The sequence below is a fragment of the Macaca mulatta genome, chromosome 3 (assembly GCF_049350105.2).
Source record: "Macaca mulatta isolate MMU2019108-1 chromosome 3, T2T-MMU8v2.0, whole genome shotgun sequence".
Taxonomy (NCBI): Eukaryota; Metazoa; Chordata; class Mammalia; order Primates; family Cercopithecidae; genus Macaca; species Macaca mulatta.
The window spans coordinates 91,027,471-91,050,876 of NC_133408.1; the positions used below are offsets into that span (position 1 = coordinate 91,027,471).

At 43.5% G+C, this 23,406-nt stretch overlaps 1 protein-coding gene across 6 annotated transcripts in view; it reads left to right on the forward strand.

Moving 5' to 3' along the window:
• ELMO1 (engulfment and cell motility 1) overlaps positions 1–23,406 on the forward strand; it is a 575,941-nt gene that overhangs the window by 83,629 nt on the left and 468,906 nt on the right. For 2 of the 6 annotated variants that reach the window (XM_077995012.1, XM_077995015.1), the window contains exon 1: positions 13–23,231. The gene's annotated coding sequence lies outside the window, so the exon portion shown is untranslated. 6 annotated transcript variants of the gene reach the window in all.

The following is a 23,406-nucleotide window of genomic DNA, read 5'->3' on the forward strand; positions in this document are numbered from 1 at the left end:
ATCAATGTAGTGGCTGTACTCTCTAGTAGGTTCTACAATTCATATTAGCCATTTTACATTTTCATACCTGTGAAGCTTAAAAACACTGCACACATTTGATACTACGACAATACAGGAGGGAGAATGCCGCTTATGGTAATACTTTACTATGTCTCTGCCTTGAAAAAGTAAGTAGTGAGTTGGAAAAATTGTTTAAGTGACTGAGAGAAAGGAACCTACTATTCAGGAAAGAAGAATTTTCAGATTGTCTGCATTGATTAATGCATTGGTTAGTTCTTCAACTCCCCACTTTACCTCAGAAGCCACATTTTTTCCTGTGTTGTTTTCACCCTGGGTTTGAGCTTCTATGATGGCTGAAATCAAAGTTTTGGTCATAAGAAAGAATGACTGAGATGAGTAGTTGGTATTTGAGAGCTGGTGCTTCGCCCATGCTGGGTAGAAGAAGACTTCTTTTCTGCTTTTTCCAGCTGGAGAGCTTCCTCAGGTCCACTGTTGAGCAGGTGTTCTGCTGCCCGTTCTGTCCTGCAGTGACTTTGGTGTTGGTCCACACCAACCAGAGGGAGCTTGGGTACAGGGTTGACTCTGTGGAGCTCGGAAGCTCCTGGGTCCACTCTTATCTTGGCCATCCTTCAGTAGGATCCCCTGCAGCCGGCTGGGGAATTGATCAGTGCTCAGCAAAACAACCTCTTTTATTTTCCGGTGTCCTTTTGAAAGACCCTTCACTCTGAAGTTTCACAGCCTTTGATTACTGCAAGAATTTAGGATCACATCATAGAATTTAAAACACAAAGTGGAAAGGTGGCCTGGTGTTAGAAGTTATTTCCGTAAGAGGGGACGGCTGTGTTTTCCATTTGGTGGGAACGGACAGGAAAACTACTGTTGTGTTCCCATTCTCGGCAGGCTCGGATGGAAATGTGTCGGGATGAGGAACTTTCTGTTTGATAAAAGCTAAAAAGCCCGCTCACATTTCTAACCTTTCAAGTTATGACAGTCATTCACGACTGTCAAATATAATGGCATTTTGGACATCATCCAGGAATCGTTAACAGCTTCCAAGTGCCTTGACACAAAGAGTTTATGAAAACATTCTGAGCTTTGTTAAGAAGATGCTTCTGACCCACCTTCAATAGGATTCGCTTTTTGTGTTATCTTTCTATCAATGGTGATAGAAAAGCCAATATCCTTAGCTGTCTGGCGCCTGAAAAACAGGATGTGTCCACAAAAGCACTCGAGTTCGCTCTCCTTCTCAAGCAAAATTTGCCAAATTTTAAGATGGTGAAATGAGAAGAAGAAGAAATTTGGTTTTGAGTTGAATTTTTCCCTATCTTAATTACAGAAGGTAAATATTCTGAAAAAAAAATTAAGCCAGAATTAAAGCATTAAAGTATGCCTTCTAGAACCTACAACTCATTTTCCTATGTGTTAAAGGTTTTGAAAACAAGTGAAGAAGTCTCTTTCTCCCATTGGATAAACATTTAGGTATTTAGGTGAAAGCAAAAATGATCAAGTGTGAATCTCTCTTTTTTTTTTTTTTTTTTGAGACGGAGTCTCACGCTGTTGCCCAGGCTGGAGTGCAGTGGCGCGATCTCGGCTCACTGCAAGCTCCGCCTCCTGGGTTCACGCCATTCTCCTGCCTCAGCCTCCTGAGTAGCTAGGACTACAGGCGCCCGCCACCGTGCCCGGCTAATTTTTTGTATTTTTAGTAGAGACGGGGTTTCACTGTGGTCTCGATCTCCTGACCTTGTGATCCGCCCGCCTCGGCCTCCCAAAGTGCTGGGATTACAGGCTTGAGCCACCGCGCCCGGCCGTGAATCTCTCTTTAGGAGATCTCTAGTTTAAGAATAAATATGTTTCAATATTGTTGCTTGTTGTCTGAAACTGGGAACAATTTTAGTCGTAGATTTAACATCATATTTGGCAGAATACATATTTGGCAGAATACACTCAACCATGAGAGGGTCCCCTGTGTCTCTCTGGAGTCTCATTTTATATTAATAAAGGCATAGATGAAAACTGCTTGTAGTCTTTGGTTCTGAGGGAAACCCTGATGGAGGATTGAAGTTTGGCCTGCTGAGAGCATGTCAGCCTTTGCCCCTATATTGACCCAGGGATGGGGTATGGTGGGGGGGTATTGTCTGACTTCTGTGGGGAGAGGACTCCTTTATATCAGAGAGGCCTAAGGACCTGGTAGAGTGTTAGTCAGAATTGAATGGAGAGAGGGATTCCAGAGGGATTTGCATTAGTCAAATGAAGAAGCATGGGTGAGAGTGGGTGGTGGTGGCTGTGGGGGGTTAGAGTCCTTCTAGGCCTAGGGTGTGATTTTCTGCTGAACCCTTCCCTGACTTCTTCGGTTTTTCTGGTTACTTGGTTTAATTTCTGTCCCCTGATTCTGAAGCCCTGAAGGTGTCTTCCTTCTCTTTCAACTCCTACCAATGTTTAGATCTTATGGTCACGTGATTTCTGAGAATTTAACTTCATAGCTCATCCTCTTGTCTTCTGACTCAAAGACAAGCACATTCAAGATTTATTTTCCCCCTTCTAGCAAAAAATGAAAGGGGAGAAGTGAAAGAAGGTAGGTGTGCTTTAGAGTGATTTCAAGTAGCTGGGGGTAGAAAGGAAAAATGGAGAGGAAGAGAGACTACCTTTCATGGTAGGAGCTTGGCAGGTTTGGGCAACTGAGAGAGGGCTGGAGCCACTGACGTGGGATGGGGATAGGAGAGAGGAATGGGGTGAGGGAGAGAGAGATGGATGGATGCCCAGGATGAGGTCAGGACAGATGGGCCCTGGTTAGATCACACAGGCCTTTGTGGGCCATGTTAAAGACTTTGGATTTGAGCTTGAGAGCAGTGGGGAGCCATTGAAGGGATTTAAACAGAGGAGGTGTTTGAAAGTCTTTGTGATTTCGACTTTGGAGGCTATGTGGAGAATAGATCTAAGGGCTCTTGCAAGAGCCCAGGTGGGAAATGTTAGTTTGGCCTAGGGAATGTTTGTGAGGGTTGAGTTGGTGGTAGACTGGACATGGAGGGGAGGGAGAAGGAGTGTGAAGAAGGACTCCTTGGTCTGGCACAAGCACCTGAAGTTGTCAGAGGGCCCTGAAGTCCTCAGAGGAGGCTAGTTCATGCTGTGGCAACAGCGGCTTCAACATTTCAGGCCACGGCAACAGAGTTTGCAGTCTTGCAAAATCTGCTATAAGTCCAAGTGACCCTCCAGAGCAGCTGTCCTCAAACTCAGTGGTCTAGTCTGCCTCCATATCAGTTCAGGTTCTACCAAATTCACTGTGGCAAGGGAAGAGAGAACCTGGCTCTCCAGTGCCTCTGTCACTTCCACTCACATGTCTTTAGCCACAAGAGTCATGTATATGGCTGTGACCTTATCCTGCCAGAGGGCTAGAAGTGCAGTTCCCTAGAGTGCTCAGAAGTGGGGAAGCAGGAAATCTGGTGTAAAGGTGTACCACAAAGCCATTTTCTAATGTGAGGAATCTGAAGGAAAAATAGCTTCTGGAGGAAAGAGTTCAGTTTTTGATATGTTAAATTTGAGATGCTCGTGAGATACCCAAGTAGCTATGTCAAGTAGGCAGTTGGCTATTTGCGGGAGGGAGAGAGGGAGGAAGGCAGGCAGGCAGGCAGGCAGGCAGGCAGGCAGGCAGGCAGGCAGGCAGGAAGGAAGGAAGGAAGGAAGGAAGGAAGGAAGGAAGGACGGAAGGAAGGTAGGTAGGTTGGTTGGCTTGGGTTCAGGATATACGTTTAAAATGTATCTGTGGTATTGGATGAGACTACCTAGAGACAATGTCTGAAGAAAGACAAGGACTCAAAAATGAGCCCTGTATTAGTTAGTCTAGGCTAAACTCTGCCATGGATCCAAGCAATCTTAAAAGTCCTAGTGGCTTATCACAGGCTTTACCCATGCCAGATGTCCACTGGGGCACAGTGGGAGGCCCCATCATATTATAACTGTACCATCTGAGCAGAAACTTTGTGTTTTGTTTTCAATGTCTTATGCCCAATACCTGGAAGCATACCTGGCAGGAGGTAGTACCTGGCAATACCTGGCACAAGGATGTCATGGAGAAATTATATATATATATATCATATACATTTTTATTGAGGTACAATAAAATCAATTTTCATTTAGTGATTTTGACCAATGTATGTAGTCATGTAACCATCACAACACAGTCAAAAAACAGACCATTTTAAAGCTTTATTTTATTTTCTTCATGCTACCTTGTATAAGAGAAATAGACCAGTTTCATCACCCTAAAAAGTTCCCTTGTGCCCCCTTGCAGACTCTGCTCCCACCTCACCCCTGGCAACCACTGATAGGCTTTCTTTTTGTGTGTGTGACTGGATCTCTGTCTCCCAGGCTGGAGTGTGGTGGTGCAACCTCTGCTCACTGCAACCTCCACCTCCGGGGCTCAAGAGGTCCTCCCACCTCAGCCTCCCAAGTAGGTGGGACTTACAGGTGTGTGCTACCATGCCTGGCTAATTTTTTTTGTATTTTTTATAAAGACAGGGTTTCTCCATGTTGCCCAGGCTGGTTTTGAACTCCTGAGTTCAAGCCATCCGCCGGCCTTGGCCTCCCAAAGTGCTGGAATTACAGGCATGAACCACTGTGCCCAGATGATATGCTTTCTATCAATATAATTTTGCCTTTTCTAGAATTTTCTAGAAATGGAATCATACAGTATGTGGTCTTTTATAACTGACTTCTTTTATTTAGCATAGAGATTGGTAAACATTTTCTATAAAGATTCAGATAGTAAATATTTTAGGCTTACAGGTGGTATGGTCTTTGTAGGATCTACCTACTCAGCTCTGCTGTTGGTAGTATGAAATGTGTACTGAATGGGTGTAGCTTTGTTCCAATAAAACTTTGAGAGGGCTGGATTTGGCCCATAAACTAGAGTGTGCCAGTATCTGACTCAGCATAATTCACTCTGGATTTACTTCTATTGTTATGTGTATCAGGAGTTTATTCTTTTTTATTGCTGAGTAGTCTTCCATTATATGGATGACGTTTTGTTTTTTCATCGATTGATGGACATTTGAGTTGTTTTGAGCTTTTGGCTTTTATGAATAAAGTTGTTATGAACATTCATACACCTATCTTTGTTTTCATTTCTCTTAGGTAAATCCCTAAGAGTAGAATTGCTGTGTCATATGATAAATGTGTATTTAATATTATTAAAAATGGACCAAACCGTTTTTCAAAGTCTTACTATTTATCAGCAATGTATAAGAATTCTAGTCGTTCTAAGTTTTTATCATCATCATGAGTGTGTCCTGAAGTAAATACTTATTAATATTCAAATGTCAATGGATGTAAATGAGTCATTGAAAATATGTTGTGAATATTGTCCAGTGTCACTTGTATTTTAATGTCATTTTAAAAAAATGACTCTTATTCTATCTCATAGTTTTGCCATAAATTATTAAACTATTTTCTATTCTTTAATCTTAACGTTTTTATAACATTTTCCTGAGAACGATGTAGACGCCACCTTTGTGGATGGCAGTTAATTCAGTGTTAGACTTACTGATAAGGGGGCAGAGCACAATTTCTCTTTACACATTGCAGTTACTGAAAACCACACAGACCTTACTACTCAGTTGGGCTGAGTACTGGGTTGAAATCTTTGAAATGTGAGGAGCCTAATTTAATCCCACCTCTGAATAGGCAGCCACTTCATCTCCTCCTGGGTGTACCAAGGCCAACCCACAGGCAGATTCTAGATTTTTCTCCAAAAAGTTATGTATCTGTTGGACCCCTAGAGTTTTGTCTTTTAAGTGTGTGACTGAACTAATTTTTACCTAGAAAAACTTTATGTAGATGTTTGAAATGTCAACCTTTTTTTTTTTTTTTAAATCTCAGTTAAGTTTCATAAACTTTCACTTTAAGCCGTGTAACTTCCCACTGAACTCTCTTGTACCTGAGTGAATTGATTTGCATGTAGGTTCTTTGCCACAATAAGCTCATTAAATGCTGGGGTCTGTTATCAAAAAGTGATTCTTTCAGTTTTGAGTACTTGTTCTGAGGCTGTACTCTGACAGAGCAAGATGTCAATTAAGATTATTCCTTGTTAGTGGAAATAAAATCACGTTATCTGCTTATAAAAGAATCTCTCTGTTCTTTCTCTAAGGGGAGGGGGAGTGTATTCAACTCACACAAAGTTTATCCATTCATGAAGTGAAAAGGTAAAAGCTTGTAGGTCACGAAGAGATCCCCGTTTTACCAGACCGGAAATTATGATCCGAGCCAGGGGGTATTTTTCCTGCAGAGCTGACTCTCAGAGGTAGTGTCAAATTGCAGCTTCTATCACAGCATCAAGAATGGAGTCTTTGTGGAGCCTGAAAATCTCAGGCCATAACTGATTCCTGTCCACAGAGTCAAAGTCAGAAGCAAGTTCACTGTGTCGCAGTCAGTATTATACAAGTACAAGGTGGAAAGGTGTGACCATGATCACTAATGGAAAAGTGCATAAAGCCTTTATCTTCCTTGTGAACCAGCCGGGATGTGACTTTCAGAGTCAGGGATAATGTTGGCTGGCTCTTACTCGGTGCCAGGCGCTGCTCTAAGCATTGTGCCTGTTAAGGTCCCAGGACGTTTAGGGTAACGGTTCAGAACACTGCGGATGGGCTAGATTGCTGACTAGCCAAATGAGTGACCGGTTTCCTCAGTGACTCCATCTACCCATGTTTAGGGTGGGGATTATGAGAGCGTCTTTGTCACAGGGCTATTGTGAGGGCTGAATGTGTTAATTTATATTAACTGTTTAATAGGGTACCTGGCACAGGGTAAGTTACCTAGGTGTGTTGGCTATTACAGTTATTTTAGTACTCATCCTAAGAAACTATTGACATAGGTGCTATGATTTTCTCCATTTTACAGTTGAGTAAACTGAGGCACAGAGAAGAATTTTCCCAAAGCCACAAGGCTAGGAGGTAGTGAAACTAGGAGTAGAATACAGACAGTCAGAGTCCAATCAGTGGCTGTTAACTGCTGTACTCTGCTGCCTTCCTGCTTATTAGGAGAAAATGACTGTGCATTTTTATATGTGATCTGCAGTAAAGCAGATAGTCCTGCAAGGAAGAAGTGAGTAGGAAGGTTGTATTTGGCACTGACGGCTTGGACTTTACCACTGGTTCCTCCAGATGAGTCTCTACACCCATTGCCTTGTTACTGGTCAACAAATTGGCCAAGAGTCCATCTTCTCTTTGGAGTAGTCCTATCTCAGAAATGACATCACCACCTATTCTGTTACAGAAGTCATAATCCTGGGTCATCAATGACTCCAGCTTCTCCCTGTTTGTCTATTATCAATTGTTTTGATTTTTTAAATAGCTTATAAATCCATCACCTTTTCTGTCTCCACGACCACCCCAGCCCAAGTCACTGCCATCAGTCACTTTCTTACCAACCTACCCCTGTCATCCTTGCCCCATGCCAGTGTGTTCTTCATGCAGGCAAAGGTAAAATGCAAATCCGGTCAGCTTGTGGCCGGGCTTAACACATTACCTGCTTTTACATTCCAATCCAGGTCTGTCTGCCTCCATAGCCTGTTCTCTTTTTTTCCCCCATCTTTCCTCTATAAAGTTTGTATGAGTTGACCTTGATTTGAAAGGTCAAGAAAAGTAAGATTCTTAGGTGTCCAGTGGAATCTGGTTTTCTTTAAACTTACTCATCAAATTCACACCTCAGATAATTGGGCCCCAGACTCTATACCCATTACCAGACTTGTCAGCAGAACTCAAGTGTTCCACATGGGTTTATAATATCTGGTATTTTTCTGGGCAAGGCAAAGTATATTGTAATAGTAAAATGATAAGATGCAAGATGGCCTTCTCTAATTTTTTTCACAATTGCCTTCATCAGTCTAGCTAGGGGTTTGTGTGTTGGTGTTTGTGTACTTGTTTTTATTGTCATTAGTTTGGTTATGGCACAATAGAGTCCTTGTCAAAGTGGATATTAGCAAGTTGAGTTCCAAGTTTGCTAGAACTGAATGCAGATACAAAGCATTTGAAATTATCAGCATCCTGTTAATAGAGGCTAGAGGAGAAATCAAAGTAAATTTTCAGAACTATGAAATTAGCAAACTACCAACACAGGGTTGGAAGTTTCTCTATTTTCCTCTTACCAGCTTTTAATCTGATCATTTCCCAGGGAGTGCAGACAGGCTGTGGGGAAGCTCTCTGCCCAGGCTAACTTGAAGGGAAAATGAGCATGAAAAAAACAATTCATTCAGAATGTTATCCTTGGGATACCAGTGAGCAGATCAGCAACACTAGGATGTAATCAATAATACTGGCTTTCAGAATAGAACCACATACCACTTTCCCCCCAAATATGCACCATGGACTGCCATTTACCACCTCAGAGCTTACTTCTCTATGCATTTGAGCAGGAACAAGCCTTCTTGTTCTTAAGCATGGCCCACTGGCTCCACTGTCATCTTGATGTTTGTGTGAAAAGCTCTCACAGTGTGGCCGTATGGCCATGCTGATAGCATGTGCCCTGACTGTTTTATCTTAAATCGAACTGCAACAAACTTGTGAGGGAGCTCAGATAAAAACTAGAAGGAAGAGATTTGTATCATAAAATCCAGGGAGTTTTGGCAGAGCCTCCTAAGGTGAAAGAGATGAGAAGGAAAAAAATCTATAGGTTTGTTTGTCTTACTAGTGAGGGTAGCGTTGTGGCTAATAACTAGAGAGGTAAAATATCTACCACCCTGAAAATGGGGGAAATTTGTTTTTTAACTGCATCTTTCCTGAGAAACATTTGAGGTTCTGCTGTTTACAGCCATGATAAGACAACCTTTGGAATGAAGCTGAGTAATCACTGTGTCTTAGTCTCCACTAAAACCACAGCTTCTGGGGGGCAGCTGGGCTGAGGTCTCGCCAGCAAAGCTCATTAGGCCCCAGGTGAATCATGCCTACTATCAGTGTGTGATAGTGTGATGCCTGTGTTCAACCATCATATGGGCCACTGTTGACACTCCTGAAACCAAAGACAGGTTAGCAAGTGAAAAGCATAACACATTTATTTAATCAAAGTTTTATATGACATGAGAGCCTTCAGAAACGAAGACCAAAAGCCCCAGAAATGAAGACCCAAAGCCCCAGAAACAGAGACCCAAAGCCTCATAACTATTCTTATGCTTAGGCTTGATATAGAATGGACAGCCATGTAGAACTATGATTGGACAAAGGGTGTGACGTAATGGCCATATGACTGAGGAGGAACCTCAGCAAGGGCTGTTGGTTCAGATTCTTATTGGCCTCTCTGTGTAGCATTTCTTCCTCCTGGATATAGGGCAGGATCCCTCTGGAAAAAGGGTCTTGGGGGAGAAGGAAGAGAGTGACCTTCATAGGTTTCATGGTTTACTTTGGGGGAGAGAGGTTCTAGTTTCTATGACCTACCTTGTGGAAGAGGAATTTTTTCTTTGTATTTATTATTCTTTCATTAACATAAGTTAATGCTTAAAGGAATTTTGTGAATTTGTCTTCCTATCCCTTGATCATTTTTCTTTTCTTTTCTTTTCTTTTTTTTTTAATTGTACCTTAAGTTCTGGGATACATGTGCAGAATGTGCAGGTTTGTTACATAGGTATACACATGCCATGGTGGTATGCTGCTCCCATCAACCCTTCATCTATGTTAGGTATTTATCCTAATGCCATCACTCCCCTATCACACAGGCCCTGGTGTGTGATATTCCCCTCCCTGTGTCCATGTGTTCTCATTGTTCAACTCCGACTTATGAGTGAGAACATGCGGTGTTTGGTTTTCTGTTCCTGCGTTAGTTTGCTGAGAATAATGGTTTCCAGCTTCATCCATGTCCCTGCAAACAACATGAACTCATCCTTTGGAGAAATAGGAACACTTTTACACTGTTGGTGGGAGTGTAAATTAGTTCAACCACTGTGGAAGACAGTGTGGTGATTCATCAAGGATCTGGAGCCAGAAATACCATTTGACCCAGCGATCCCATTACTGGGTATATACCCAAAGGATTATAAATCAATCTACTATAAAGACACATGCATGTGTATGTTTATTGCAGCACTGTTCACAATAAAAAAGACTTGGAACCAACCCAAATGCCTATCAATGATAGACTGGATTAAGAAAATGTGGCACATAGACACCACGGAATTTTGTTTTTTATGAGTTGCTTCAGCGGTGAAAGAGAGATGGGAGAAAGGAGAGCAGTAGAGGTCAGAGAGACCTTGGTTCTAGCACCTTCCAGTCTTCTTTAGTTCAGAGTACTCAGCATGTCAAAGCTCCATACTTTGGGGTATTGATTGTTTTCTAAGCCCCAACACTACCCTCTGAATATTTGCTGGGAGGATTAGACAGAAAAAGATAGATGTCACTCTGCAAGGCTGGAAGAACATACAGTTGGGGAAGTTGTGCGGTAATAGTGGAGCAGATCCCCCTCTGTACAGAGGCTCGCCTGTAGGCCCTCTTAAAGCACTCAGCTGCCTCATAACTCAAGATGACATCCGGTTCTCCTTGGGGAGAAAGGATTTAGGACAAGTTGACTCCCGGTCACCTTCGTGTACTCAGAGAACTTTCCTAGAGTACTAGACCTGTGGTCAGGAGAGAAAATAGTTCTCTTATTTTCCATCAGGGCATCTGCTCAGGCAATTCTCTGTGACTTCCTGCCTTTGCAATGTAGGTCAATCCTTCCAGAATCTTACCCTAACTTTCCCCTCTCCGATTTCTGTCAACACAATCATTCACCTGGAATCTTCTGTACGCCCTCAAAACTTCAAATCTAAAAAACTCCCTGAACTTAAGGTGAAGTTATTATTTCCTTTCTAGTACCGTAGCTGTTTGTCCAATTCGGTTATGATGTTTACAGCAAAAGGAATTCTCATGCAGTGTGGCTTGTGTGTGTTTCACGAGACTGGACTACAGATGTGTTTCCTCAGTTTTATGTATCCAGCTACCCCATGTCTGGCAAATAATAATACCAGGTCAGGCACTACTCTAATTGCTTTATAGATAATTAATCTTCATAATAATCCCATGAGAAAAGTACCACTGTCATTCCAGTTTCACAGATGAGGATACTGAGAGGCTCAGCATGTTGTGTAACTTGTCCAGAGTCACAGCGTTTTCTATTTTGTTTTTTTTTGAGACAGAGTTTAGCTCTTGTTGCCCAGGCTGGAGTGCAATGGCATGATCTCAGCTTACCGCAAGCTCTGCCTCCCAGGTTCAAGTGATTCTCCTGCCTCATCCTCCCGAGTAGCTGGGATTACAGGCATGTGCCACTACGCCCGGCTAATTTTGTATTTTTAGTAGAGATGGGGTTTCTCCATGTTGGTCAGGCTGGTCTCAAACTCCCGACCTCAGGTCATCTGCCCACCTCAGCCTCCCAAAGTGCTGGGATTATAGGTGTGAGCCACCATGCCCGGCCCGAGTCACAGCGTTTTCAATGTGAGTGAACCAGGATTAACATCCAGGCCAACAACTGACCCCAGAGACCTCATACAAGTCTGTGCTCTTCTGGGAATAAGGACCCCAGGCCGGGAGAAAAAGGCCGAGCCTAATGGTATTCCGTGTGAGGCAGCCATGTGGTATTGCATTATGCATCAGAATGACTAATTCTGTGTATGAGGGTTGTCAGGTGAAACCCAGTGGAGGCACAGCCCAGAGTTCTGCAGGGGCCTTCACTGATAATGTGATGCAATCAAATTTCTTAGGGGTAGCAGTTAGAGCTCTGCTGTTGCTGGAGAGAGGGCTGGAGAAAGAAGTTTCACATATTGTTTTTTTGATCAGCAGGTTTGGAAACTTTGAATGTTTGGCTCACAGGATGGTGGAAATGCTCCAGCACTTCCTGTGGCCTCTAGTCTGGGTTCTGCGATAGGGAACTGAGCTCGAGCCTTGCCTCCTCACTGGGGACTGTCTGCACACATCACCGAGTGACAGGGCTTGCTGGGAGGAAGGGAGCAGCCACTGGCATTACAACAGCTGAAAAGGAATTTGAAAAGCAAATATCCAGAAAACCAGAACAAGGGAGGAAGTGTGTGCATTAGTTTGCAAAATGATGAACTTTCCAGTTGAAATGCTGATTCCCAAAGTGCAAGAGAGCTTGGAGTGAAGGAAAGAGAGCTAGTGGCTCAGCTCAGGTCTCATCCTGTTTTTGAAAGATTTTTTCCAGGAGGAAAAGGAATCTGGAATAGACCCTGCTCTCACTTCTCAGCAGCTCCCTTTCTATTTCTGTCCAGTGGGAACAAATGAATAGCTGCTGCTTGAAGAAATGCCGGAAGGTTTTCTGTGCAAGGAATTCTGGATTTTAAAAATGCATCACTGGCTTGAGTAATCCTTCACATTTGTAATTTTAATCTCTGAATTTGGTTTTAAGGAAAGAGTGGTTCATTTATTAATTCACTTGTCTGAAAAATATCGAGCTGCTCTTTACCATGCTGTCTGATCAGGTCTGGAGCAACAAAGATGAATAAGATATGAGGCCTACCCTCAGGGAACTCATATAAACGAATAAGATAAGGTGTGGAAAAGTGCTCTGGTAGGTCATTGTAAGCACCTAAGAAGACAGATTCAGGGCAGTTACTTCTAGCACAGGAGGCTGTGAGGTAAGGGAAATCTTTAATAGGAGCTGGCGCGTGAGATAGGCATTGAAATCTAGGTGGGAATTTTTGAAGCAGACCCAAGGGAAGGAAAGGACATTGGAGGTAGAGAGAACATTATGAACAAAGACAGGGTGAAAACGAGAGGTGAAGCTGGCTGGGCTTCTGGGTCGAGTGGGGACTTGGAGAACTTTTCTGTCTAGCTAAAGGATTGTCAATGCACCAATCAGCACTGTCAAAACGGACCAGTCATTTCTCTGTAAAACGGACCAATCAGTTCTCTGTAAAATGGACCAATCAGCTCTCTGTAAAATGGACCAATCAGCAGGATGTGGGTGGGGCCAGATAAGGGAATAAAAGCAGGCCACGCTGCATTAGCAGCTGCAAGTGGGGTCGCATTTGGCTGTGTAGGGGTGTGGGTCTTTTGCTCATTACAGTAAATCTTGCCGCTGCTGGCTGTTTGGGTTCGCACTGCTTTTATAGGCTGTGATACTCACGGTGAAGGTCTGCAGCTTCACTCCTGAAGCCACCGATACCACGGGAGGAAAGGAGGACTCCAGACGTGCCACCTTTAAGAGCTGTAACAGTCACGGCAAAGGTCTGCAGCTTCACTCCCGAAGCCAGCGAGACCGCGAACCCACCAGTAGGAATAAACTCCAGACACATCTGAACAGCTGAAGGAACAAACTCTGGAAATACCATCTTTAAGAACTATAACACTGACCGCGAGGGTGTGCGGCTTCATTTTTGAAGTCAGCGAGACCAAGAACCCACCAATTCTGGACACAGAGGACCTTGGCAGGCTCAGGAAATGGCAAGCCATTTATGAATTGAGAAGAGATACTGCAAACATTTGTCTCAAGTTCTCTAGTCCTTCACCCAGACCATAGCTAGCTGGAGGATTATCCTGATTTAGGCTGGGGGTTCCTTCTTCACGCAGGGCCACCAGCAGCCGCCGCAAATTGATCATTGACAGTCTTAAGGTAGAACCAGTTTTCCATGTCTGACTTACAAAGCCATTGCAAGTGCGTGGGGTTTGGGGAGCAGGGACTCGTTGGGTGGGGGAAGATGCACCGGTGGTACCTGGATGCAGGCTGTGAAAGGTTTATATCCTAGAGGTCCCAAGTCACCATCTACAGATTTAAAGCAGGAAATGAGATGTTCAAATGATTACAAATGCAAGTATTCTGTTTCTTTTACTATTTATCATTCTGTTGCTTTGCACGGTAGAAGCTGCAGTTAATAGAATTTTTACTGTTCTCTGTGAGTTGGAAAGAGTTACTCAAAAGAATTGGGCTACTTTCCTGGAGACAAGCCCATAGATGCAGGTGATGATAATTCAATACGGGACTAACGGAAAGTTTTCTCTGCCACTTTCCATTACATTCCTGGCTAAGTCTATTCAGCGATTCTCTTTTTTTATGCGCAGCCGAGAAGGCAAATGGTCTCCAAGTATGGCCTATGAGAAACCTGTGCCACAAGATATTTTATTAAAAAAAAAGTTTCCTGGACAGATACATTTGGGAAATATTGTAGATTGCATATGGACATTTCACAGAACACGTGTTACATTAAAGTCCCTGAGAAGTCCTGCAGTAAAGGAAACTATTTCAAAAGAATGGCATAGAGCCCAGCTTATGCCTGCAATCCCAGTACTTTGGGAGGCTGCAGCAAGAAGTATCGCTTAAGTTCAGGAGTTCAAGACCCGGTAACATAGTGAGACTTCATCTGTATTAAAAGAAAATGGCATAGTTGTTACAAACATGAGCTTATGAAATCAGACATGTAGATTACATTCTGGCTGGGTTCCATATGTGGATGTGCGACTTTGGGCAAGATACCTAATGTCTTTACATCTTGGTTTGCTTGTCTGTGAAACAGGCTGGTAATGGTACCTAATTCATAAAATTGTCTTGAAAAGTATATAGTACATGAACTAGTTATTAGATATTATTCCATTCAGTGTTTTCCAAGAATCCTCTTTTTGCATTGCATTTATAAATAACTCAGAGAAGCGGTGCTGTGTGGGAAATGCCAGAGTAAAACTAGTGCAGTCCATGTGTGACTTCTGGTAGCAGTCCCCCAGAGGAAAGGCAGAGCCTAGGTGCTGAGCGCTAGGTCACAGATGTGGACTTACAGCTATATGAAGCTCTAGAATTGGGGAGCAAAAGATCATTTCCTCTTGATTGCAGGGTTAGAGTGTGTAACTTCAGTCTCTTTTGCCTTCCAGTCATTTAATGACAAGTTTGGCACTCAGGGCAGTAAACAGATATGGTTAGGTTGATGTATTAGGAGTTTTTCAATGGTAAGTGACAGAAACTGAACTCAAGCTTACTGAGCATAATGAGGAATTCATTAGTTTGTCTATCTAGGAAGGTTATTAGGGTAGTTCAGAGAACTGAAGGAAAAGTGAAGGAAAACTCGACAGAAACTGAACATAGCTAGGCATCCTGTCCTTGTTCCCTTTTGAATGTTTTCCTCTTGACTTGTCTTAGCTTCTCCTTGCCTCATTCTTTCCTGTTGCGGATGACTTTCCCCATAGAGCATGGCTGCAGCTTCAGCTTCATCCCCAGCAGAGCAAGAACTCCTGGCCTCGAGTGATCCCCCCGCCTCGTCCCCACAAGTGCTAGGATTACAGGCGCGAGCGACTGTGCCCAGCTAACAAATAAATTTATGAGATCCTTATTAAGGGTATTTATTATACTAGGTTGGATGATGTTTATTGTAAATTTTTTTTCAGATTGTTATTCGTCTTTAAATTTTTAAAATACATACTTCAATATATAAAAATTACACAGGGGTCACACTAATCCTCTCTGTTGTTCCAGTTTTAGTATATATGCTGCTGAAGCAAGCACTGTCTCAATTTTTATGAAGGTTTTTGGAATTCAGAAGTTTTTAAGCTTCTTTGTATCAAATCATCAGGCTCTTCTTTGACGCATTCTGTCTTTGGTGGTTTATTAGATTGCTAGGGCTGCCATTAAAAAGTACCACAGTCGGGGGCGCTTAACTAACAGAAAAGGGTTTTCTCACTGTTGTGGAAGCTGGAAGTCAGAGATCAAGGTGTTATCAGTGTTGGTTCCTTCTGAGGGCTTTCTCCTTGGCTTACAGATGGCTGTCTTCTCCCTGTGTCCTCAGATGGTCTTCCCTCTGTACCTTCTGTGTTCAAATTTCCTCCTCTTATAAGGATAACAGACAAACACACTGTGTTAGGGCCTGGCCTGAAGACCTAATTTTACCTTACTACTTTCAGGGTCCTGTCTCCAAATACAGCCACATTCTGAGGTACTGGGGGTTAGGATTTGAACATACAAATTTTGAGGGGGGACACAATTCACCTTTAACCGTTCTCATACTAAAGAGGCGTCTATCGCCCTGAGAGGGTTTAAGGATTTGAAGGAAGTCCTTTAAACTAGCTAATATTTAGTATCTTCATTAATTTACTGCAAATAACACCTGTCAGTCAGGGCTGTGAAGAAGAGTGAGTAAAGTGTGTGTCTACGGTGCCCAGCCACATGCCTGCTCTGGGCTTCTGCCCGCCACTCTTTCTGGCAGCTGTCCCCTAGCCTTCATGATGTCAATGCCAGACACTGGGAAAGCAAAGATTTTTCTCTGCAAGTTTCCATTATATTGCAAGCCAACCGTAGCTAATAGCACATTTCCCCACCTGTCAAGTGAATGGGCTGAATTGTTGCTAAGATTAGCATACATGGCTTTTGTCAACAGCGTATACAGAAAATGAAATATTGAGCCTCCACACGCGATTCCATTTTCTGTTTATTCTCTCTCTGCTGAGTGCTTGTATGTTCTGTTCTGAACACACCGTGTTCCCTCATTTCTGAAGCTGCAAACTTCCTCTTTGGCCCTGGGCTGTTTTCAGAATGGCCATCAGGTCCCTGATACAGGAACCTGAAATGACACCCGCACCATGTACCCATCCATCCAGACCCTCCAGTGTAGGGCAGGTTGGGGGACACGTGCCTACCACTGCTGCTCCCATGGGAAACAAAGACTGGCTTCAGCAAACCTGGACACTCGTAACATCCTGAATGTCAGCTGACAGCACCATTGGCTTCATGTATTCTTTGACCTAGACACCAAAGGTATTGAGAATTTCAGTCTGTCTGGCATAAGAAGGATGGTAGCACAAAGAAGAGAAGAGCAAAACTTTTACCCAAAGCCTGTTTCAGTGGCCCCTGCTGAGGTTCAGTGTACCATGCAGGGCAGTGTTGTCAAAAGTGAAGACTAGGCTGGGTGCGGTGGCTCATGCCTGTGATCCCAGTACTTTGGAAGGCCAAGGCAGGCGGATCACCTGAGGTCAGGAGTTCGAGACCAGCCTGGCCAACACGGTGAAACCCCATCTCTACTAAAAATACAAAAATTAGCCAGGCAGGGTGGTGCCTGCTTGTAATCTCAACTACTCGGGAGGCTGAGGCAGGAGAATTGCTTGAACCCGGGGGGTGGAGGTTGCAGTGAGCTGAGATTGCGCCACTGCACTCCAGCCTGGGCGATAGAGTGAGACTTTGTCTCAAAAAAAAAAAAAAAAAAGTGAAGACTAGAGGGCTCTAGGAAGACAGCAGGGCCAAGAGGGAAGGCTGCTTTCAGTGGATGCGCCTCCTGAAGCCCTTTCCCTTTCTGACTAACGTAATGCAAGAGGAAAATGTGGTTTATGTCTTTTTCTATCAGAGACAACTCAACATTAAAAATATGAGATGAACAGCTCCCTTCCCACTATCCCCATCATCATTATAAACCCATTATCCATCATCAGTGGATAATGACTGTTAGCGGGCAGAGGACAGCTTTCCTGGGGAGGAAGGAAGGGGCTGAGGAGTGGAAGCAGATCGTTTCTCCAGCTGTTTGGTGTTTATCACCCATTGATCTGCCCTGGCCTCCACTGGCCCATCTGTTGGGCTTGTGAGTGCAGTGGGGGAGGGGACACACGGTTCACCAGGGCAAGTGTGTTCGTTTCCCCAACACACAGCTTCTGCAGGAATGGCCTTACAGGCTTAATTTTTTTCTCAGTAGGGTTCACTGTGCAACAGAAAGACTAGAAAGAGCATTAAAGGGTTCAAAGCCATTGCAGGCACCCAAAACTAAAACCAAATGGGAAACTCAGAAAAAACAAAAGTGATCAGATATTTGGGAGCTTTGTGGAACCCAAAGAATTAATTATGCTGTATGGAAAAACCTGTAGACATGTAACATCTTTAAGAGACTACAGCAAGAGGGGCGTTGAACTTCGGGCATAGAACAATGTGTAGAGAGATGAGCTTCTAGGTGGGAATCAAAGCGATTTCTCTCCGTTGTCTTCAAAATGCAACCCAAAGCTAGGGAGACATTTAGTAGAAGAGTGGGCTTGTTCATGGGTGATAGAGTCAGATGTTAACTGCTATGCAGACTTCAGTACCTAACTCTAGAAGAAGAAGTGATTCCTCTTTCTTATTTAATTCACTCAACTATAAACATGCCATTTAAAGTGCATATCAAGGTGATAGAATCTTAGTATTAAACATGAAACAATTCCCATATATTTGGAATGGAATAAAGTCAAGCCAGCAGGCAAGCAGGAACAGTAAGCATTCTCCGCCCATTCTTTACCCACCTCCTGGGATTTGATAGTGACTTTGGAAGGCGTAATGATTAGAATGTCTAGCCACCTGCCTAGACTTCCCTTTTGTTTCTCCCTTTAATGGTTCTTAAATTTTAGTTTGTATAAGCATTATTATACCTGGCTGTCTACACAACTTCTTGTAACTTGTATTTTACTGGGCAATTTAAGTAATACTAGGTTATCTACTTTGGTAATTTTGACAACACTAGGCTCAGTTGTACTGCTGGTAGCTCTAATGAGATGTTCATTGAGGAGGGGATGCATTCATACAACACCCATGTATTAAAATGCCTGCCTACTGCGGCCCTGAATCTGTAACTGTGAATGCGATGTGGACCTTGCCCTTAGAGTACTCCAGATGTAGTGGGCAGAAGTTGACAAAGGGAGTCCGGTAACCCCAGAGTTGTGCTGGGGGAAACATAGGACACCAGGATGCTCACTTTGTTGGCTGAAGATTTTAGAATGGATTTCCTTCTCAGTTATGTCTCACGAAGAGTTGGGCTTGTGTGTTGATCTTTCCTGGAGAGCCCAATGAGACCGTGTGCCTTGTGTCCATTTCAAGGATGGGGTGTGTTGCCCTGATTGTCGGTAATCCGCCTAGAGGATTTGCTAGCTTGCCACCTGTATTAGTCTGTTTGCATCCTGCTAATAAAGACATACCAGAGACTGGGTAATTATAAAGAAAGGGGTTTAATGGACTCACAGTTTCATGTGGATGAAGGGGCGTCACAACCATGGCAGGAGGCTCTTACATGGTAGCAGACAAGAGAGAATGAGAACCAAGCGAGAGGGTGTTCGCCTTATAAAACCATTAGATCTCGTGAGACTTATTCACTACCATAAGAACAGTATGGGGGAAACTTCCCCTGTAATTTAGTTACCTCCCACTGGGTCCCTTCTACAACACGTGAACATTTGTTGAGACTGAGGGGAAGGGCCTGTTGACCTCTAGAGGGCAGAGGCCAGGGATGCTGCCAGCCATCTTGCAATGCTCAGGGCAGCTCCTACAGCAAGGAAGTATGGCCCCAGCTGCTAATTGTGCCAGGAATGAGAAAGCCCAGGCTAGAAGCTTTCTTCCCTAAATTTCATCAGAAGTAACACTGATTTTATATATAGAAGCCTTAGGTGCTGTTTCCTAGTGAAGATATAAATTTAAGAGGATAAGGTCTGCACTTCTGATGATAAAATGTGAACTAGATCATCCATTTTGCAATTGTGCACCTGGCTGTACCCCAGAGTAGCCTTGCTGTGTCCCCCTTCCTTTCCCTTGTGGTTTGTTAATGTTGGGGAAAACTGGTGAGGTCTAATTGGGCTTGGTTAAGTGAATTCCCAAGGGGAAGCCTCCTTGCTCCTTTGCTTTCTCAATGGTTGCTTTGTGTACAGCTCCCCTCTGACTCTCCACTGGAGCCAACGTTATTGTATTCTCACCTGTTCAACAGGTTTTTCCTGAACGGTCTTTGAGAAATAAATACTAGTTAAAAGGGTAGAAATACAAGCGTGGCCTTTGATTCCTAAAAGGTTAGCTGACCTCTTTTGCTGTAATTCTAGATGATTTTATGTACAGGTGGGGGCAAGGTGCTTAAAATGCATTCTTATTTTTATTATTTACTGTCTTAACCCCCAAGATGGTGTATGCTTTCTTTTGAATAGTGTTACCTAAAATTCACAGAGTCTCTCTGCACATTAGAGCCTGCTTTCTTAATTCTTATTCTAGGGTATGTAATTGAACTTGGATCTCGAATTGAAGTAATGTAGCACAGATATAATGCATTGTTTTTAGAGCTCTCAAGTATTCAAAGAGCATACAGACTATGGAGAGGAAGTTGGGAGTACAGATTGTTTGCTTGCATTTGCACATAGCAGACACTATAATTACTTAACAAGTCCCTATTGTTGAATATTCAATTGTTTTCAAGTTTCGAGAATTACAGACAAAACAGAAATTGGCATTGCTGTGGTTAATAATTATTTCTTGAGGATAACATTCTAGAAAATTGAAATTACTCAAAGGGGATGCAAAATTTTAAGGCTTTTCGTATAGTTTGCCAAAGGCCCTCTAGAAAGCTGTGCTGATTTACACTCTGAATAGGCGTGCAGGGACACACAGCTTCCTTCTTTAGAAGTCACAAACCAAGAGGTGTGGTGGAAGTTGTCCAGGGGGTCAGGAGTATGGAAAACTGAACCTACCAAGGATAACCCCACCGTTCTCTGAACACATTCTCTTCCTATTCTTGCCCTTCACTTCAGCAAGTACCCTGTTTCAGGAACATAACAGGGCATGCTCCTCCCTTGGGGCCTTTGCTCTTGCTGTTGTTTTGGCCTAGAAACTGATTTCTCCAGATGTCCACAGGTCTCCCATCCTCACCTCTCTGATGTCTTTTTTTTTTTTTTTTTTTTTTGAGACAGAGTCTCGGTCTGTTGCCCAAGCTCGTGTGCAGTGGTGCGATCTCGCCCCCCTGCAACCTCTGCCTTCCGGGTTCAAATGATTCTCTTGCCACAGTCTCCCGAGTAGCTGGGATTACAAGCACCACCACGCCTGGATAATTTTTGTATTTTTTAGTAGAGATGAGGTTTCACCATGTTGGCCAGGCTGGTCTTGAACTCCTGACCACAAGTGATCCACCCGCCTCAGTCTCTCAAAGTGCTGAGATTACAGGCGTGAATCACCACATCTGGCCTCAGATGTCTTTACTCAGATGCTGCCTTCTCGGTGAAACTTTCCCTGATTTTCCTGTTTAAAATTGTATTCCTGCCCCTCCCACACTGGTAGAGGCACAGGCTTCAGTTTCCTTCCCTGCTTGATTTTTCTTCATATCCTTTGTTGCTAACTCCCAGATTTGCTGCTCTGTATCCCCAGCACGGGGAATAGACCTGGCACTGAGCAGAGGCTCAATAATTATTTGTTGAATGAGTGACTAAACCAGTGCTTTGTAGATTTGCTCTTGCTGGTTACCACTGATTAGCTTCTCAGCAGGCTTCCCTAATCGTCTTTGGTCAAAGGAGTAGCGGTTTTGTTTTGGTTCATTTCCTTTACTTGTCAGCTGCACTGAAGTTAGTTATTTATATAACTGCTGGTGGTGGTGAGAATTCCATTAACTCTGCTATCTCTGTTGTCTCAGTAACGTCCAGCTACTGCTGAGATCTGGGATAGTAACTGACAAGGCTTACTCTGGTCTGATAAAGGACCAAATGCACATGTTTAAGATCTTCATTACAGATACCAATTTCTCAAAAAAGACAAGAGAACCTGATAGAAAAGGGGCAAAGGTTTGGACTGTTCACAAAAAGGGAGGGTGTGTCTTTTCCTCTTTATGTTCAACCTCACAATAAGAGAAATAGAATTTAAAAATAGATTAAGATTTTATTTTTCAACCTGTCAGGTTTGCAAAAATTCATTCTGTTAGTGAGGCTGGGTATAAATAGGCCACATCATACCAGTCCAATGGAGAGAAATTTGGAAATGGCTATCAATATTAACTGCATCTGTGCTTTGACCCAGCAGTTTTACTTCTGTGAATCTATTGTAAGGATGTACCTGCATATGTGCAAAATTAGTTAGACATAAGTTTATGGATCATAGTTTGGTTTATGATAAGTAAACTTAAGAAATCACCCAGTGGTCCACAGCAGGGGACTGGTTCATCAAATAGGACACATCCACACAATGAACTACTATGTAACTGTAAAAAGAATCAGGATGCTCTCTTTGTACTAACATAGAAGGATTTAGAAAATATACTGAAAGAAACAAAAAGAATGCTCCCTTTTGGCCAGGCACGATGGCTCACACCTGCAATCTCAGCACTTTGGGAGGCTGAGGAGGGCGGATCACCTGAGGTCAGTAGTTTGAGATCAGCCTCACCAACATGGTGAAATGCTGTCTCTACTAAAAATACAAAAATCAGCCATGTGTGGTGGTGTGCGCCTATAATCCCAGCTACTTGGGAGACTGAGACGGGAGAATCACTTGAATCTGGGAGCTGGAGGTTGTCTTGAGTCAAGATCATGTCCCTGTACTCCAGCCTGGGCAACAGAGGGAGACTGTCTCAAAAAAAAAAAAAAAAAAAAAAAAAAAGCTGCCTTTTATATAAAGAAAGTGGAAATGCAATAATGTATTTTTGTATTTGCCTTCTATACTTGAAGAAATTCTGGAGGGATACCTAATCACTTGGATAACTGGAAGGATAAGGAGTGAAAGCAGATATTGGGCCGGTGGGTGACATTGGGAGAAGAGACTCTACAATGTACATCTTTGTACACACAAACACACAAGTTTGTATCACATGATTGTTAACAAACTAATTTTAAAAAGAAATGGGGCCAGGCCAGGTGGCTCACACCTGTAATCCCAGCACTTTGGGAGGCCGAGGTGGGCAGATCACCTAGAGTTCAAGACCAACCTGGCCAACATGGCGAAACCCTGTCTCTACTAAACATACAAAAATTAGCCAGGCATGGTGGTGGGCCCCTGTTATCTTAGCTACTCGGGAGGCTGAGGCAGGAGAATTGCTTGAATTTTGCAGTGGGCCAAAATTGTGCCACTGGGCAACAGAACCAGACTCTGTTTCAAAAAAAGAAAAAAAAAAAAAAAAAAAGAAATGGGCTAGCCTGGGAAGAGGTCGCAGAGGATAATGGTTGCCTCCTTTGTGTAAGAAGCACGATTCATTCAAGTGAGAATTCAGAGTCTGTTCTGAATGCCATCCAATCCACAGCTGTACATTTTTCTGCCCCGCCCCCCCCACCGAAGGTGCATTGTGGGAACTGACCTTGTGGGGGGAGTATGAGTGTGCATGTGTGTGAGCTCTCAGGGTGTTTCTCCTTCATGATATCCTGGTTGCTATAGTGCGGAGATCTATTTGTGACACGCAGAAAACACTTTAAAGAAACACTGCTTCCTGACCATGACTTCCTGGGCAATCTGTCCTTCCGGAGACTGTTGAGCGCCAGACATTTACATGCATGTCTGGACAGAGAGTGAGCCTGGCTCATTCAGACCCTGGGCACCATTTGGAACAGAACTCAGTGGTAAGGAATAGCTTTCTTTCCACTGAAGATTCACACAAGCCGTGCCCCACAGGGCAGCGTCTCCTGGCGGCTTTGACTCAAGGGCGTTGGCACGGGTACCCCCATCTTTCTTCTTTCCTCAGGAGCCCGTCTTACCGTTGGCTGTGCCCCTCACCTCCAGCACCCAGACACCAAG